Genomic DNA, 18024 nt, shown 5'->3' with positions numbered 1-18024 from the left:
CAACTATCCTTGCAATAAGATGATTTTGACTCTTTGAGAAGATATGTAGAAGGAACATAGCTGGGTCAAATGGAATTTCTAGTTTTAGTGTTTAGAGGAATCTACATTCCATAGTGGTTGTCCTAGTTTACATTCCCACCAACATATTACCCTTATTTAGTTTTCAGAAAAACTTAAATATAGCAGACATTCTCTTTGCCAAGTTGATATTCTGACCCTAAATATAATCAAAGATTTTATTAATCTCAGAATAATTTTATTAAGTATACTTACCTAAGTATTTAAAACTTTTACATAATATAATCTGTACATAGACTGGATTTTCTGTCCGAAAATCCCAAACCTTCAAGTTTATTGAGGGTATTTGGGGCTGGGGGGGCATCAGAAATTACTTAGATTTTTGTTGAAATTGTTAACTCTACTGCACAGTCAGAATCAGTAAAGTGAAGAGGACCGAACACTTCCCAAGTCCCACAGGCAAAGTTTCTAGACATTACATAAATCTGTGACTGAAGGCTATTGAGGAAATTATTAAAGAATGTTCTAAGGTTGAAAACTGTCCTTAAGAGTTTCCATAATACATGAAAATGCAAAGAGAGAAAAGCTATAAGGAGATAAGAAGCCATAAAAAGGTATTTGTGGCAGTGTGGAAGAGAACAGTTTAGGAACAGATTTGATGTCCTGCATCAGGTCCTGGTTACTTTTCATCACTTATAACTTGTCTCAGTTGCTTTTCTCTCATTGCTGGGACAAAACACTCTACACTCAAAATTAAGGAAGGAAAGGTTTATTTAGCTCACAATTTGTGGAGATTTCAGTCTGTAATCAGCTGACTCCAAGGCAGGGTGGTACATAGCACAGGGGCAACAGTTCATGGCAGCAGAAAACAGCAAAAGCAAGAAGAGACAAAAGCAGGAAGAGCAAGCCTCTTTTCCTCCCTTACACTGTGTACAGCCTCCTCGCCCTAGGGCGGGGTTAGCACTCATACCATCTCCATGCCCTCCTCTTGCACTGGCTCAGGATGTTTACAAAGTGAGGACCCTGGACCCCTGCTGAGTTGCTTAAACTTCTAAACTTCTCAAGTTGACACAGTGTATCAACCATACCACAACTTCACCATGGACCAAGAAAGTAGCTTTTAAGCTTGAGGACTTTGTCTCCTAATTGGGATCATAAAATGTTCTAAACCTGACTTGTGGACTTGACTGTGAATTGTTCAGTGAAAGGTAGAATTGAATCTATTACTGATGATGAGTAAGGTAAGAAATTTTATATCTTAAAATATTCCATGCCTGTAACATTGCTGGAAGATAAAACTGGTGCTGTTATAAAGATAGTTGGGTCAGTGTTATTTCGAGAACCGAAGATGATCAAGAGATGTCTACACCAGCTGAGCACTATGTGTTATAAGACTGAAATCTTGCTTTCAAAAATATCCAGTGCATTTTGAGCTCAGAAAATCAGAAATTAAACCAATCCCAATAGGTTTGTGCTTTCACAATAGTTAGTTTACTGATGTCCTGCTGTCCCTGGGAGCCCAGGCAGCTCAGCACAAAGATTCTTTCTGTTCTTGGATAAAGCATCCTGTTGGATTACTTCCCCCACCACTTTTTATAATTCTGTTGAGAGGAAGTTATATTTATTTTCACATGGAATCCTTCTTTCCTATGTATACCAAGGGGATATTACCAATTCATTTTTAAGTCTTTGCTTTATTTGATTTTGGATTATTTCACTGACATTACATTGCTTTTGTGTAGCCTTTACTGTCATTCTCGGCACAAAGCTGTAAAAGCCTCACTGTCATTGTGAAAATTACAGCTTTTCCTGAAATACCATTGCGACCATGTTCAAGGTATAACTAGGATCATGGGCCTGCATGCCCTGTTGCAAACCCTCAAGACAAAATCTTTTAAGATGAAGGAAATCTTAATTACATCATTACTGCCTGAAATTTAACAATGCCAACTTCTGCAGAATTTCTAACTCCCAACCCCTATACTTGTTCTTAAACAGCATTTGCAAAAGTGGCAATGTTGAAATAATAGTGCAATTTGAACCTAGATTTTCTCAATGAGATACAGAATTTGAGGGCAGGTCTCCCAGAAATAAACGAAAGCAATAAGTAAGATCAGAGAACACACTTTTTAAAAAACTGTCTGCATTTGGAAGGATCAGAAGAGAAATGGGAACTAAACATGGTGAGAAGTATAAGGGTCAACTATTGCCGTTTTTAGTGATATGCCTGATATGTGTTTGTATGTGTCATATAACTTGACATAATTCAAAATTATTTACTAAAATATTAATGTCTTATTATCTCTTAAAAGAAACACATTAATGCAGAATTATACAGTACATAAATTGGGCAATTAACAATAGAAGTCAAGATCTATAAGAAGACTTGGTATGCAGCAAAGACCAGCTAGAGGAAGGAGTTACACAGTACGTGTATCAAAGCTGCCCTAGAAAATCCTGTGCAATTTACCCATTATTCTTAGCACAGAATAGATTTTATTTTATGTTATTTTTATTTTCCAAAGTGGAGATCATAACTAAGGTAGGAAAGGAGGCGTTGAGGACAAATCATAGAGAAGTCCAAAAGATTAAACTGGGTGAAGAAGAAAGTCTGGAAAGAAATCAAGGAGACTGAACTCAGATTCCTGGAATGACACCCCCGGGGAAACATCCTGGCCCTTTTGTTTCACCCCGCAGTGGTGGGCCACAGGAATCCACAGCAGAGCTCGGAGCAGAAGGCAGCGTGGGTGGGTCCCTGGGTCCACTAGGAAATGGGACGCCGCACTTCCATGAGTTTGTTGTGACCACACTGGTCACAGATTCCACCGAAATCCCCAAGCTTAGTGACTCCTCCAGGTGTTGTGCAGGGAAGATATTGGTACAACACAGTTGTGGTTATTGCCTCTTCAAAGCCGGGATTCTTTACCCAAGGGCAGAAAGCTAGTAGACTGAATTGCAGAACACTGACTGAAGTCTAATTTTGATTGTTCAGCAATGTAAAATCATGCTGTATTATATCTTTTAGAAACAGCTGTGGAAATACAAAGTATATTGTTTCAGTGTTAGACAATTTCAATTTATTATTTTGATTCTTTTACCATTTTCTAATTCTGTACTTTCTTCAAGTTACCTTCATTTTTTAGCTCATCTTCTCTAAATGAGGGTAACTCTTTTCTCCCAAAATTACTGAAAAGACTAAAAACACTCATATTTGTAAAAGTACTTCACAAGTTAGCAGTTATTTGTCAATATAAACTTAGCTTACCCTGAGGTATGGATGTAAACCTAAGGTAGAGTACCTGCCTAGCATGCACAAGCTTCTGAGCTGCATCGTTAGCATTACAAACAGTAAATGCATGCATAAATAAACAACAAAGATAATGATAAGTAACTTTAGTTGTCCCTGCTTAGTGAATTTTCTGTGTTATGTATGAACAATTCCAGCCCAAGCCTTACTGAAAATGTTTTATTTAGATCCGTGCTTCACAAGGGCAAGTTAGACAATGCATTCACAGGGAGCTCTATATTGAAATGCATAATTGAAAAGAGTTAATTCCAACTTCCTCCTTTACTTTGTGCTTGTGATTTTACCAGAGAGAGCTAAACCACCCCGAAAAACAGAGCGTTCTCTGGGGAGCAGGAGGCAAGGCAGGGAGAGAAACAATTAAGTCTAATTGACTCAGCAGGTGGGTGGAGCTGGAAAGTGGGTCTGGAGCTAGAGAGTGTGCCCTGGGTAGAGCCCTGTCTCCGCTGAACTCCGGGTCAATGGAGAGGGACACCGGGGAGGACAGGAATGAAGGAACTGCCTCGGGTAGCAGCTACCAAGGAGAGATGGTCCCTGCGCTCTTGTCCTGAAAGCAGCATTGAACATAGTGCAGTCCTCCGAACAAGGCTGTCCTTGAAACAGTACACACCCCCGAAACCCGAACACAGATGTGCTGTTGTTTTTCAATCAGCGCATCCCAATTAAGTAGCGAGAATGTACCCTGAGTCTGATTGCTTTGAGTGAACTGCCGCTAAAATGTTGTATGTGCGCACACACACGCACAACAGAGCAATGAGTCAGAGTGGCTAGGAAGATGTGTCGCCCCGTTTGGGTCCCAGAGTCTCAGCTAAGTGCAGGTGGGTGTCATCCTCCCCACACTCAGGCTGCTGCTGGGCTCCACTCTACAGCACAGCGGCGAGACTGTGTGGTCAGTCCCTGGACTGCGAATTCCACCTGGCCCTGGTCTAGGTGACTGCACGAACTTACAATTCAAACTGTTAAAGATATTGGTAATGGTGAAGAATTGGTGGGCCCACTATATGCACATAAAACACTTTTTGTGTATAAATGTGCATTAAAGCTAAAGTACCGATTTTAGAATTATGAAACCTTCATCATATTATTCTGATCACTTACGGGAATTGATATCGTAGTTTGCTATCATTAATGAATAATTAGGTCAGGGGTTCAGGAAACTAATTCATAGGCTAGTTATCTGTTTTTACAAGGAAAATACCAGAGCTGTTTGGATGATACTCTGCATGGGCTCTGATACCTCCGTTCTTTTATTTTCCCATGGTCTTGGTTGCTTGTTCCCTGATTCCCTTTCTACACAGCATACCTGAGAGCCCTTGGTTCTCAGAGTGCCAGGGCTATGCCAGGCATGCAGACAAGCTTTCTGTCCTGAGCCGTGAGGCACACAGCCCTTGCCCCGGTGCAGGGACTAGATGGACATAGAGTACATCATGATTGTACGTATCAGTGATGTTTCTGCAATCACGACTATGCTAGAAGCTCCCCAAAAGGTAAGACAGGAGCCGCTACTGACTCTCTCCCTACTGTTGGCCTCTGACCATCCGAGGAGTGATCTAGACCTCACTCAGATGAGCCATGAGTGGCTGACCTCATTTAATCTGAAAAGCTTCCTGTCAGAGTATTCTAACTGTACAATGTGCCTATTGGAAACTAAAGCTCTTATAATGGACTAAGGGAAAGAACTGGCTCTTTTTAAAGAAATGCTGGGGCTGGGGATATAGCTCAGGGCACAGCACCTGCCGGCAAGCATGAAGTTGTAAGTTCAATTCCTGGTACCCTCCCCACAAAAAAAAAAAGAGAAGAAGAGAAATAATACGAATAGAAGAAAAGTATCTCGTTTAGGGACTACTATAACATGGGGAAAAGATGAGTTATTGAGATTCACAGTGCTTGGAAATAACCTGCTCTTCTTGTACATATCTGAACTGTGATGCTGCTTATTAAACTCATGTACAGATGGGCATGTAATGCCATAAACACATAACAATAAAACTGTCATATTTTTCACTAATATCTAGTGGATTGATCACTATATATGCAAGCAGGGTCACAATGCAAGGGTACATGTTCATTTTGAAAATATTTTCATGTTTTAAAACCTTTACACTCTCATTAGGAACGAAACAAGGTCTGAGTTTAAAATATTTTCCAGGGGTGACGAATGTGTACTACTTGGTCCTACTATTATTTGTGTTTCAAAAATATCATGGCTCACATGGCGCCTTACATTTATAGAGCTCTTCCGTGCTTACCCATATGTTCACATGTATATCACTGATTTTTTTCAAAAGGATGAAAAATCTAACTGGAACGTGCTCAGAAGATAACTGTCATGGAAGCGTTCACCATCCTTTGAAAACATTGATAGAACCTTTATTCACTTGAAAAACACTACGAACCACCACGGCTATTTAGCGATATTCATAGTTCAACCCATTGAGACCGAGTCCCCTGTACAAAGGACACAGATGTCAGGAAGGAAAGGGACACCACGCTCATGGTACCCACGAGGGACCTGGGTACCATTAGCTGCCTGCCTCCAGCAGGCTCCGCCTTCCCCGGAAGGCTGGGTTTACAGCTTTTATAAATAGTCGCCATTGCAACATTTCATCACTGAAAAACCCAGACACGAAAGTATAAAACCCAAGCAAAGTGTAAATAAGAGATAAATCCTGCTAATTGAGGTTTGCGGATGCCAGCGCCCTTCCGCAGTGAGGACTGGGGATGCCTTGGCACACAAGCCCACGCACGGCGTCGGCAACTGGCAAGCAGCACACAGCGATGGCTCCCAACTCCTCCTTCTCCAAGCTATTCTTTGTCTTTTCATTTCCTCAAACATGAAAATAAATCCATCTTACTTCCTTCAGCTGGTTCTTAAACAGGTTCTTTTCTTGTTTAAGCAACCTCCTTTCCTCTTCCGTTTCAGCAACAAGAGATATGGCAAGTAATTCCATTCGGGCACCTCAGTGAGGGTGTCTCCCGTGCGGCACACCTGCGCACTATAGCCTGGGACCTTTACTGCAGCCTGGCTCGTAGCATAGGTGGGGTGACATCCATCACCTTTCCCAGCCTACCAGGAGTACAGGTGGAAATTGTGTGTACAAAAACAAACCGAAAAGAAGCCACCTGTACAGCGCAGGAGCAGGCTGCCAGCAGGCTGTCTCTGAGTCTCCTCCTGTCTCCCAACCCTGATGTGCGTCCTCCTGCTTTATCTATAACTAACTACGACCTCAGGCAGGAGGATTTAAATGCCATGACCCTGTGAACTGAATCTGGAATTCAAAGCAGTTAATCAGCTGCTAATATTTGTTTTTTTAATACTTCTTTTATCTAGAGAAGAGAAAGATTCTACTTTGATCGATCGTTACCAAGAGCCTCTCCTAATTATCTTTTCAAACCACAGGCCATGATCAGTCTGAAGTCCTGGGCTGCTCTTGACATAACCTCCCGCTCAAAGTTGTGACAGCTTCCCTGAGCGCGGTCACTCACTCCGGCACATGCTGGTGCTGGACCTGGTTTTTCCCGTGCCCCGCCCTGTGGAAAGTGCGTGCCCGCTTCCAGGGCTGCCTCCCCAGTTGGAAGCATGTGACCACCTGAAACTCCAGGAGGGAGGCTGTGCTTCTTGCCCGACTAGGGGAACGCGAATCCCCAGGAGAGAAGGGCTGAGCAGAGACTTTTCTTAGAGTAGGCCAATATCAGAATTCAGAAGTAGATTCCACCCCAAAGCAGTGGGGCTCAGTATGGTTGGCAGCCAGTCATGAGCCGTGAAATGCCTTTCTAGATCTTGGATTCCCTGAAGCCATTCATCTTTTCTCCTTAAGCCAAGAGTGTCTATTACTTTACTGAAAGACAACCAATCAGCACTTCACTTCATGTCAGCCATGACTGAAGGACCATGATCCTAAGGCCAGACATAGCATCAGATCACACACAGAAGAGAATTAGAAATGATAGACCCAGCAGGGGGACGGAGCACACAGGGTTGGGGGTCAAGTATATCTTACTTCAATTCTAGGCTTTTGGGGGTTGTAGCTCTGTAATTTGTGACCCTCAATAGCCAGTGTCCTCAATTTATTCAACTGCAAGTGATACTGCTCATGAAAAGCCATTGTGATACTCTGTATGCAAATTTCTTGGCATATTATGAAGGCTTACTATATGATAACCATTCTTAATTATAATAATTCATGTCTGCAGAGTGATTAACATGCAAGTCCTCACAGAGACCAGTAAAGCCCATATCACAGCAAAGATGCCACCAAAGGCCAGGAGTGTGGAGTGTCTGCAATTGGAACTTGGGTAGAAAGAGGGAATTAAGACTGGAAATAAGCTCGTTGGAAAATATATGAACAGTACACGAACTCTGAGTCCAAGACATCTGTCTCTGTGGATAGACTGCTAAACACCAGTTATGGAAAATTAGAATGGCACCCACAGCTGGGACATTATCTTCAAAAGACATCACAGGCTTATTTTCATGATATATGAAAATGGAAACATTTTTAGTTTATAGAAAAGTCATTTGCATATAAGAATTGTAGATTTGGGTCTATCCATAGCTAACCATAAATATATTCTAGGACATTTTAGCTTTATACCACTGAGCTTAGAAACACCTACCTCTTGCCTTCTTTGTAGATTATGAAAATAAACCCCAAATGCACAGCTATTTTTATCGTATATTTTTGCACAGTGTGGCTTTACCGTGACTCAGACTTTTGCAGATGAACATTTCATCTTTCTCTTTTTAATTTGAAACCAAAGGAAAAGAAAAGAAAAGAAAATGGATATATTCTGACTTCCACAATCCTAGTTAATATTAGTTACCAGGTCTCCTGGTTAGATGAATTTTCTCATTGTCCATTGGTTTAATTTAGAAAACATTTAAGCTATTTTCTTAGTAAACACATTTCACTAGAAAACTTTATAATGAATGTGCTTTGATCTTGGAGAAATAACGATCATATTTAAATTTGTAGCAACAAAACAATTTCCATTTAAGAAAATAATTTATATTTTATCTGCCTTGACTTATTTTAAATCCACAGATAATTTCAGATAAAGAACCATTGGGGAGGGGCTGGGGATTTAGCTCAGTGGCACAGCGCCTGCCTGGCAAGTGCAAGGTTATGAGTTTGATTCCTGATATGGGGAAAAAAAAAAAAAGAACCACTGGTGCAAGGGCAAGGATCACATGACCCTGTCTAAAAAGTACAGTATTCATTCTAATTACAGAGGTGGACCTGTTTTACAAACTTTCAGAAAGAGTATAAATGGGTGATATTCCTAGCTATGAGTCACAGAGTTAATATGGTGAAAGTAATCAGCAAATTCATCTCCCTGAAATGTTATAGTTTCTTAAAATATACATACCTGGTCTTGCATACATAGGAATTTTATTTGGCAGGAAATAGCATGGGGCTCACCATCCACAGAAGAAGAACCAACCAAAACTGAGGCGCGGGGGGGGGGGCTACAAGCCACACAGGTGAAGGTGCTGCTTACACCCAGCTCCTACTGCCAGGACCTGCCCAGGCACAGCCTCAGACAGGAGCTGCAGGGGAGGGGCCCCGCCGCTTTTGATGCCTTCAGCCTGTGTTTCCTGCTGTGGTTTGATCCTCATCTGACCCTGGTCAGAACAGTGTACCCAAGACTAAACCTTTGTGTCGCCCCACAGTAAGAAGGAACAACAATGCAACTGTTAAGCCATCCCCTCTGCCCCGCAAGCTTGTGGGATCCCCTCCTTAGGGCTCTGGTGTTGGCAGACCCTGGCCCGGGCATCTCTGCACATGAGCAGGTCAGAACCAGCCCACAGCTGTACCCCCGGAAGGTCAAATGTGAGGCCTTCACGCTTCCTGGAAGAACTACAAGCAGGTCTTAGTACTGGTGGATCTACTCTGGTGATAGTTCAGAGGTTGTTGTTGGGTAAAGGCTTCACCCCAGCCATCAGCTATCAAATCAGTCCAGTGTGGATACTTCCTGTGAGCTCCTGAGACATAGTTCCATGCACAGAACTCCACTTCCAATAGAACTTGGCTCAAGAGAAGATTAACAGTGCTCAAAAGTCCTTGGAGAGTGGAGGGGGTCACCTGGAAAGTTGGATCGGTGGGATTTGTGGACACTTTGCTTATAGGCAAACAGATGGGACACTCAGGGATTGCATGTGTGAGTTTTGATGGGATGTCATAGGATTCCATGCTCGGTGCATTAACAGCTGTTGCATCATCTATGGGACAGATGAGCTGCAGGGTTCAGAACTGTGCAGTGGAGGGCAAATTCCTCCTGACCAATAGGACATCTTCAATTTGCTGAACACTTGTGTGTTATCACTGGAGAAGAGCAAGCTCAATAAGGTGCTTTACCTCCCTCCCTTTCTACAGCTAACTGTTCCTTTCCAATTCAAATATGCAAGCCTGTAGCAGTTTGTCAAAGAAAATCCTCCTTGCAGAGCCCTTTATTGGGCTGTGGTACATTGTAGCAGAAACAATGACTAAGGGAAAAATCACCTCAACACCACAGATTTTCAGAAACCCCGAAGAATGGCCAAAATTTAACTGCTCCCTGTGTGAACAGATCAGATATCTTGAGGATAGGAAGTTGTCTGCTCTGACTTTCTAACCTTTGTCTTTTCTTATTGACACAAAAAGTCCCCCCGCTTATATCTTTTCTTTCACACTTTCTTTTCGCCATTGGTTTTCAGTATTCATTGTGTCTTGATTTTAAAAGGGGCACAGAATTTTTTTTTTACATTCTGAGGAACTCAGCGGAATAGAATGAAGGGTAATGTGTTTCTTAATATTAGTTTAATAAAAAAAAGAAATGTCTGCAAAGATCTTAACCACAGTTCTCTCCTCAGATAACATGAAAAGAAGACTCTAGGCAGAGCCTTCTGGGTTGGCAGGGAGATTAGAAGGATAGGATGTCATTAAAACTAAAATTACTGAGGTCCCTCTCCAGCCCCTGGGCGACTCTCTTACTGACAGCATTGGAAATTTATGTTTGTAAAGATGACTAAATTAGGCTCATAAGTAGTAAAATATTCAACACTGAACTGGAAGTCCGAGTTTTAACTGATATTGGAGGTCCTGAAATCAATTATGAGCACAAAATTAGGAGTGGATATTTATATAACCACAAGGCAAGAATGAAGTCTCCAGGTCAAGAGGGCTCTCCGTCTTTCCTGAGAGAGGTGTTCAGCTGGGTGCAGGAGGGAAGGATATGTTTCCCCAACCGTTGCTTGGGGTACCAGCCTCGCCTATCCGGCTACTTGCCGAAACCACACCATCGCACTACTGGCCTGAGACTGAGGGCTAGAGAGAAGCTGACACAAGCAAGTATGGCCAGGCAGTTTGGTTGTCTGAGATGCTGAATCTTTCACATCTGTCTCTTCAGTAACATGCTTCTGGGAGGGCCCCTCTCTTCCGAGATGCTAGCTGGCATCAGCACATGCTGTTAAAAAATGAGACACAAGGCAAGGCGCCATGGAAAGAAGGGAGGGCGTCCTTCACCGAGCACATGCTGGTGTCCGTTCGGCACACTTGTTACAGTCTTCTAATTCACACAAAAGCCTCGTGGTGGAAGTTACTGCCCAGATATTCCGCATGTGGAAGCTGGTACTTGGAAGAGCTGGAGATCTCACTCCTGATCCTAAGAGGCAGCAAGGCCAGGGTTTTAATCCTAATGGTGCTAACACCAGAGGCCAGGCTACGCTCAGCCCGGTGTGCATGGAAGGGAGTGCGCATTTGCACACCCATCTGCGTGTGAAGATGGTCATCATGCAGTGCAGGGCATGAGACGGAGTGGGTCCTGACCGGCTCACAGCTCTGGGAGCGCCTCCTGTCCACAGCCTCTGCTGTAAGTCACAGTCTATGTCCCCATCAATTCAGGAAGGAGTTAAACATCTTCCACTCAGGATTCTTTTTCTCTCTTTGTTCTAGAAGTAAATGCTCCCATGTTGGGTGCAGAAAAGGCTCTTGTTAAGTAAATTAATAAATATTCACTTGTGATGTGGCGTCTACGGCATTCATCATGCTCCCCGCTGACTTTCTCATTTTATTTTATTGGCGATGAGATGGAAATTGGAGAGAGGTAGTTTCCTGGTTGTAGAGGAGGTACTTATATTTAGAGAGCATATAAATGATGCCAGCGTGTGTCTCTGGAGCAGTCAATATTATGATGAAGCTTGGGTCCCTCTTTGCTCTGAATCCAGTCTAGAATATGTTCTTTTAACCATTCTGTTCAGAATGGGAGAAGGATTTTAAAAGTAATATTAAGGTCCTTTTCTTTTTCTTAATACATATTAAATTTTGCCCCCAAGGAATTCACAGACTTGGGAGTAAATACTTCAACACTGATGTTCACATAATTAAAATTATAGGAGATAACTTTTAAAAGATAGCAATCCTTAAATGAAATGGTATGCAATAATAGATAAATAGTTGAGTCGATGTTTAATCCTCTTTGATCCCCCTTTACCCTCTCCCTTCTCACTCCCCTTCTCTGTACATAAGTACATCAATAAATACAATACACTATATAAATAGAATCAGGATGAAAATCACATAGTCATCTCAATAGACACAGAAACAGCCTTTGACAAAACCCAACACCTCTTCATTATGAAAACTCTGATGAAAATAGGTACATGAAGACCTTACTCAAAATTATAAAAGCTTTCTCATAAAACGCATAGTTCCCAGCATCCCACAGATTCTTAAAATAGTCCACTAGCAACAAATCATTTGCTTTAAAAAAATTAGCAATCAAGTTTTAACTCCAGAGACATTTGGTCTTTGCACATCTACTCAGTATTCGGCACTGGTACATCGAATCAGTCTATCTTTGAACTCATCAGCTGTTTTGAATATTCTCAATTTTCCACCCTGCGCCACCAGCACTTGTGTAATCTCGGGGCTCTGCGGCCTCCCCGCCCCCACAGTGGCAGCTCCCCCATGCGGCCAGCAGCGTTGCCGGCTCTCTCACAGCCTGTAGACTCGTGTTTCTTAATCGCCCGTAATTATACAGAAGACTCAATTTATAATCAATTGGCTTAGACCCGAAAGGAACAATTCCGGGAAGTGCTGCCAGGCAGTTGTGGTCAATTACACAAATGCCCCTGAGCCGGAGTGGCAGTTATGGCCTGTGCTGGGCTCCCAGGGGCGTGCGCCCTGTAAGAAAGGGCCACGCCCTCCCCAGGCCACTTGCTCCCAGGACTCCCAGACAAATCCTGACTGTCCAGTTGTTTTGTGCACTCTGCCGGCAAATAAAGCAATATAATTAAGAGGTAATAACTTACACATACAATCTCTCTCTCTCTCTCTCTCTCACACACACACACAAACATGTAACGTGTAAGTCTATTTATATAATCTGTTATGTGAACATCTCATTGGTTTGGAAACGTTAGGTAGGCACTAGCTTATGAAATTTTATCTCGGGAATATAGCATCGAAAAGCAGATAAGTCAAGTACCAACTCCTTTAACCTTGAAAGTCCTCCAGCACTGTGATCCCACGTATCTAACAATGATATGCACACAGTAGATAATGAGCCCAAACTGACTTGCCTTATGTCTGCAGGGCCTGACCCATGCACCTGTGTTGGGTTGGGAGAATACATCACATTTTGTCAGAGGACAGAATGGGTGAGGGGCTCCCTGTCATACAAACAAAGTTATGATAGTTTTACCATTTGACAGGTGGTACAAGTAGGTTTTGTTCAAAATATAGTAAAATCCCCTCTTCCTTCTCCCCAGGGCCGTGGCCCTCTTTCCTGCCACAGGCTCCCACCCCATCGCCCTATGCCTGGACGCCTGAGCAGAGAATAACTGGCCGCCATTCTGGTGGATGAGCAGTGGCCATCTACCAACATCCAGGTGTTCCTCTATTTGGGAGCGTTGTTCATGGCCGTGCTTCTCAAAGGAAACAAAGCCCCGAGCGCTGCTGCAAAAGCAATTCTGCCTCCTGTGCTCAGGAGAAGGAGACATACATAGTTAGACAGAAGATAAAACGCTTCTTTGTAAGAAGAAAGAAACCCATTTGGGTGCAGCATTTGTTTCACCTTCTCCGAAGAGAGCTGCTCTGACTAATCACGGCTGGCTGAGTAGGAAGGACTTAGTGCCCCAGACTGCGAAAACTGCTGATCCAGTTTGGAAAAAAGGGTGCTCAGGTAAGCGTGTCTGACTAATACAGATGCCTTACAAGCTGGGAAATTAACAGCATCCCTATTAGGCCACTGTCCTGAAAAGGCTTACGGGGCAGCTTGTACAGATTGAAAAGTAGTTCCTTATAAAACTGCTTCAGCGCTCTGGGAAATAATTCACTTAACACTGGATTTATGCTGTTTTCTCAGAATCCCTTTATGTGAACTTTTCTTTAATAGTTTCTTTAATAAGTGGCCATATCTAGTTTTAATATTGCCCTCTTCAATTATTAAATGATAGACTATTCTTTTTTTTGGGGGGGGGTGGTTCTCCGGTACCGGGAACCGAACTCACGATCTTGCGCTTGCCAGGCAGGCACTTTTGCCGCTGAGCTAACTCCCCAGCCCTATAGACTATTCTTTTTGTACATCATTTTAATAATTCTGGTGACATTTCTTGCTAGGAGTATTTTTGAAAAATTCCATATTGTATATACAAAGATTACTAGCATCTAATATTCTTGCAATTTTCTTTACATAATATTGTGGTCTCCTTTAAAATGAATGAATAATCCTCATGTATAAGGACCTGTTTTTCTACCATCATCATTTGAAAATCAAGCTCGTACGTTATTTGATTATTTTGTTTACTTCACCCTTTAAAAGACATGGCTTCTCATCCTCTCCATGTCCAGGGTGAGGTGCATTACCAGTCCTGGGCTCACTGCCCCCTGCTCCCTGAAGTCCAAACCGTCTTCACACCCCATACACACCCACCCTCGGAGATGGCCCATGTCCTCACTGTGGGGCCAGCTGCTCCTGAGTCAGGGATCGCCGCAAGTCCCCGCACACAATGTCTGCTGCTCACATCTACTGGCCAAAGCCATCTGCCCTGAGGACACAGGAGGGTCCCATGCTCAGGGAAACAGGCCTTGCTTAATACTGGGGAAACTCAAGTTCCATGTCAAAGGTTGGAAATCGATAATACTTTCAACAGAAGCTCTCTGTGCTCAGTTATGATTTAGGAAAATGTATCTCCAAGAGAACCCATGGAGTCAAGATGTGACTGCAAAATGTGGATGTCAAGGGGCTGCAGCAGGGAGCTGGTCACCTAGCTTGCGGGGAGGGGAGTCACGTGACCATCTTCACATGGTTGTGAAGGAAGAGACGACGGTGTTTTATCTAGACGGGTGGAAAAGTCAAAGAGAAATGTAGGTGTCTCTCTGCAAATTTGGGACTCTTCAATTCTGAGTAAATAAAAGGTGAGTGGAAAAGACGGTGGAAAACATATGGGAAAAATATCAATAATAGGGAAAGTTGGGAAAAAGACACATAGCTGTGGAAGTAATGTCTACCTGGGGAGAGCCCCAAACAATTCCAGTGTGATGTCTTCTGTCAGTGCCGACACAGAGCACACTCTGGGTTGGTAGAGTCACGGGTGCTTTTAAGCAATGGTTCAAATTTTCCACTTCTTTTTGTTTGAGCACAGCAGTAAAACTTAACTTTTTTCTTAGTTACTTTTCTCTTGATGAGAAAAAATACCCAACACCCACAGTGAAAGGGGGAAAGGTTTATTTAGCTCCAAGTTGACAGAGGTTTCAGTCCATAGTCAGCCAGCTCCAAGGCAGGGTGGCATGTGGCCGAGGGGCAACAGTTCATGGCAAGCAGAGGACAGACAAGGCAAGCAAGCAAGGGGACTTTACCAGCATCTTTCTGCTCCCTTTGTCTTATCCAGGCTACTCAGGTGGGGGACACTCACACCCTTCATCCCACTGCCCTTGAGCCTAGCACTGCACCATGAATCAATTCCTGCATCCCACACTCCAGATCCAGCCACCTCTGAGAAAGCCCCACTGAAGACGGCATGAGGGGGACATCTGGACACGAGCCACAGCACTTCTTAAAGAAGAAATTCTAGAATATGTGCAGAAACTAGAGCGGCTGAGGCTGTGTGCTATAAGGCAGGACCCGGATCCCACTGCGGAGCGTCCTGCCAGGCCTCCGTTGTTCCTGCAGGCACCTGGGGCCCAGGTGAGTCCTCGCTGCTCTGGGCCTGACTGTTACGCTCAGCCCAGAGGAGCTGTAAGTCCAGGATGGGGCAGCTGCTCTCCTCTAAGCTGGACCAATAGCACAGCTGCAAAGGGAAGTACGCAGGGGTTTCTAAACAATCACCACTTGACGTGATGTTATTTCTCTTAAGCCTCTCCAATGTTTCATAAAACGGAAGAACAAATACTACTAAGGAAAAGCCTTGGAGTATTTAAAAACTAACTCCTCCAGAAAGCAGCTGAGATTTCCAAGGCTATCAGATGTTTTTAGTCCAAAGCAAAAGCCCCATCCTCAAAGAGATGAACAACGCAACACTCACAGCCATCCTTGGGGTGCCGATTCGTGGGAGGATCACAACCCCTGCTATTCCCGGAGGTCACTCAGAGGTTCAGAACAGGGCCTGCTGACGGAGCTCAGAAGGTGACCATGAAACCTTCACACGCCCTTCCCATGCCCCAAACTGTAGCAAATATTTCCAGACTATAGTTACCCCACTGTGTTAGGACAGATACTTTAGAAAGCTCGCATGTGGGATACTCTGCCCACCATCTTCCCTGCACAGTTGCTCTCTCTGCACAGAAGAGCACACGTGTTTCAGAGCCCACAGTGACTGAGAATATGCACTATGTGCCTGTCTGTGCCTGGCTTATTTTACTAAACACAATGTCACTCAGGATCATCCACGTTGCTGCGAGTGGTAGGCTTTCCTCCTTTTTTTCTAAAGGCTGAATGCTGTGTCACTCTGTGTGTGTGCATGTGTGCATATGCTTGTGCATGTGTGTGTGTAGAATTTCTCTATTCATTGACCCATGGATGGACACTTAGGCTGATTCCGGATCTCAGCTCTCAGCAACAGTGCAGCAAAGAACAGGCTTGTGGGTGTCTCCTCTACTTACTGGTTCCATCTACTTGGGATAGGTGCAGAGTGGCAGGACGGCTGGATCACAGGAGGTTCCATTCTTGCTTTTCTGAGGAATCTCCACCTGCGCCTGTAGTGACTGCACTGAGGTGCATTCCCACCAACAGTACGCAAAGCTCATCTTCTCTCTGTATCCTGCTCTTGATAGTGACCACTTTAACAACTGTTACATTCAAAAATTCTTTCTCTGCCATTTTGAGATCTATGCAAACCATTTTGGCTTTTTTTTTTTCTAGGTTTGCCATCCATGACTATCTTTCTGAAGGCCCTAAGAACAGCACTTTTTCAATTGGACCTCTCTGGATGCCTTAGATCTCTGAACAGGACCGGGTTGGGGAAGGAACCGGGAGGCCTCATCACTTGGTCATCTGCTTAGGAGACCTTTGCCTCGCCAATTTAAGCATCTTACTCTTACTGTGTAAAGGGAGGGAGGTCCCAGGCACTTCTTCAGAGGGAAATAACAGGTCCCACCAGTGTTTGCTGGGATGGAGTGAGGAGGAACACACACGGAGCTGAGCCATCTGGGGGAGAATAAAACAGAGGCAGAGGAAGCCACAGCTTGGGGCAGACACCAGATGGAAACGCACATGGCTGGGCCGGACCTGAGCATGGAGGTGACATTCAGGCCTTCCTCTGCTGAGTGTGTTTGAACATATTGAAGTTATTTATTAAAACAGTTCCATAACATTTGCCTTTCTAGCAGCTAAAGTAACCCAGGATGATGCAAGAAAAAGTAAGTATTAATGGACAGGGGCAAATCTAGATTCTAGGAACAATACTGCTACTTCAAAAGCTAAGATTCATAATCAGGTCAGCCACATGTCCGTCAGAAAATAAGCACAAATATTTACAGGGGAGAGCGAGAGAGCAAGAGACAGAGACAGAGACTCAGGCAGAGCTCTGTAGACGGAGGACAAATACATAGTTTTCATGAACACCATATTAATCATTTAGAAAAATTTAAAAATACTCAATGAAACAGTTAAGGCTTAACGTTTTGACCAATTTTACATACTTCTATCTCATAATCTGAATGACAACTATGAAGGCAATATAGAGTATAACAACCATTGCTGAATTCCTGTCATCTTGGTTTTTTTTATTTTAAAAATTAAAAAACTGACAAAACAACAATGAAGACAAAATCAAACCAACACAAAAACAACAAAAATGATACATGACCTCAAAACAAAACGATGGGAATTTACAGTGGTTGCTATATTACATACTGTTATCTTCAACCAAGTTGCTCAATCCACCAGACATAAGAACAGAAGATTGATCAAACAATCAAAGGCAGTAACAAGTAAAAACACAACAAAACAAAAACCAACACAAAAAACAAACAAACAAAAAACAACACTGGAAATGATGCAGAGCTTCACCATACGTACGAGTTCAACAATGGCTCTTATACTGCATATTGTTGTGTTCAGATCAGTCATTCTGACTGCCACATTCAAGCATGCAAAATTGGTCAAGAAAAAAGAAAATTTTAAGCATTGACTGTTCCTCTCAATAAACCACTGACATCAGCAAAACACCTATTCCAGCTATCCTTATATATAAATATAAATTTTGTTTTTCACTTGAAAAA

This window comes from Chinchilla lanigera, unplaced genomic scaffold, assembly GCF_000276665.1.
Source record: "Chinchilla lanigera isolate Chin_1 unplaced genomic scaffold, ChiLan1.0 scaffold00002, whole genome shotgun sequence".
Taxonomy (NCBI): domain Eukaryota; kingdom Metazoa; phylum Chordata; class Mammalia; order Rodentia; family Chinchillidae; genus Chinchilla; species Chinchilla lanigera.
This window is presented reverse-complemented; position numbering follows the sequence as displayed.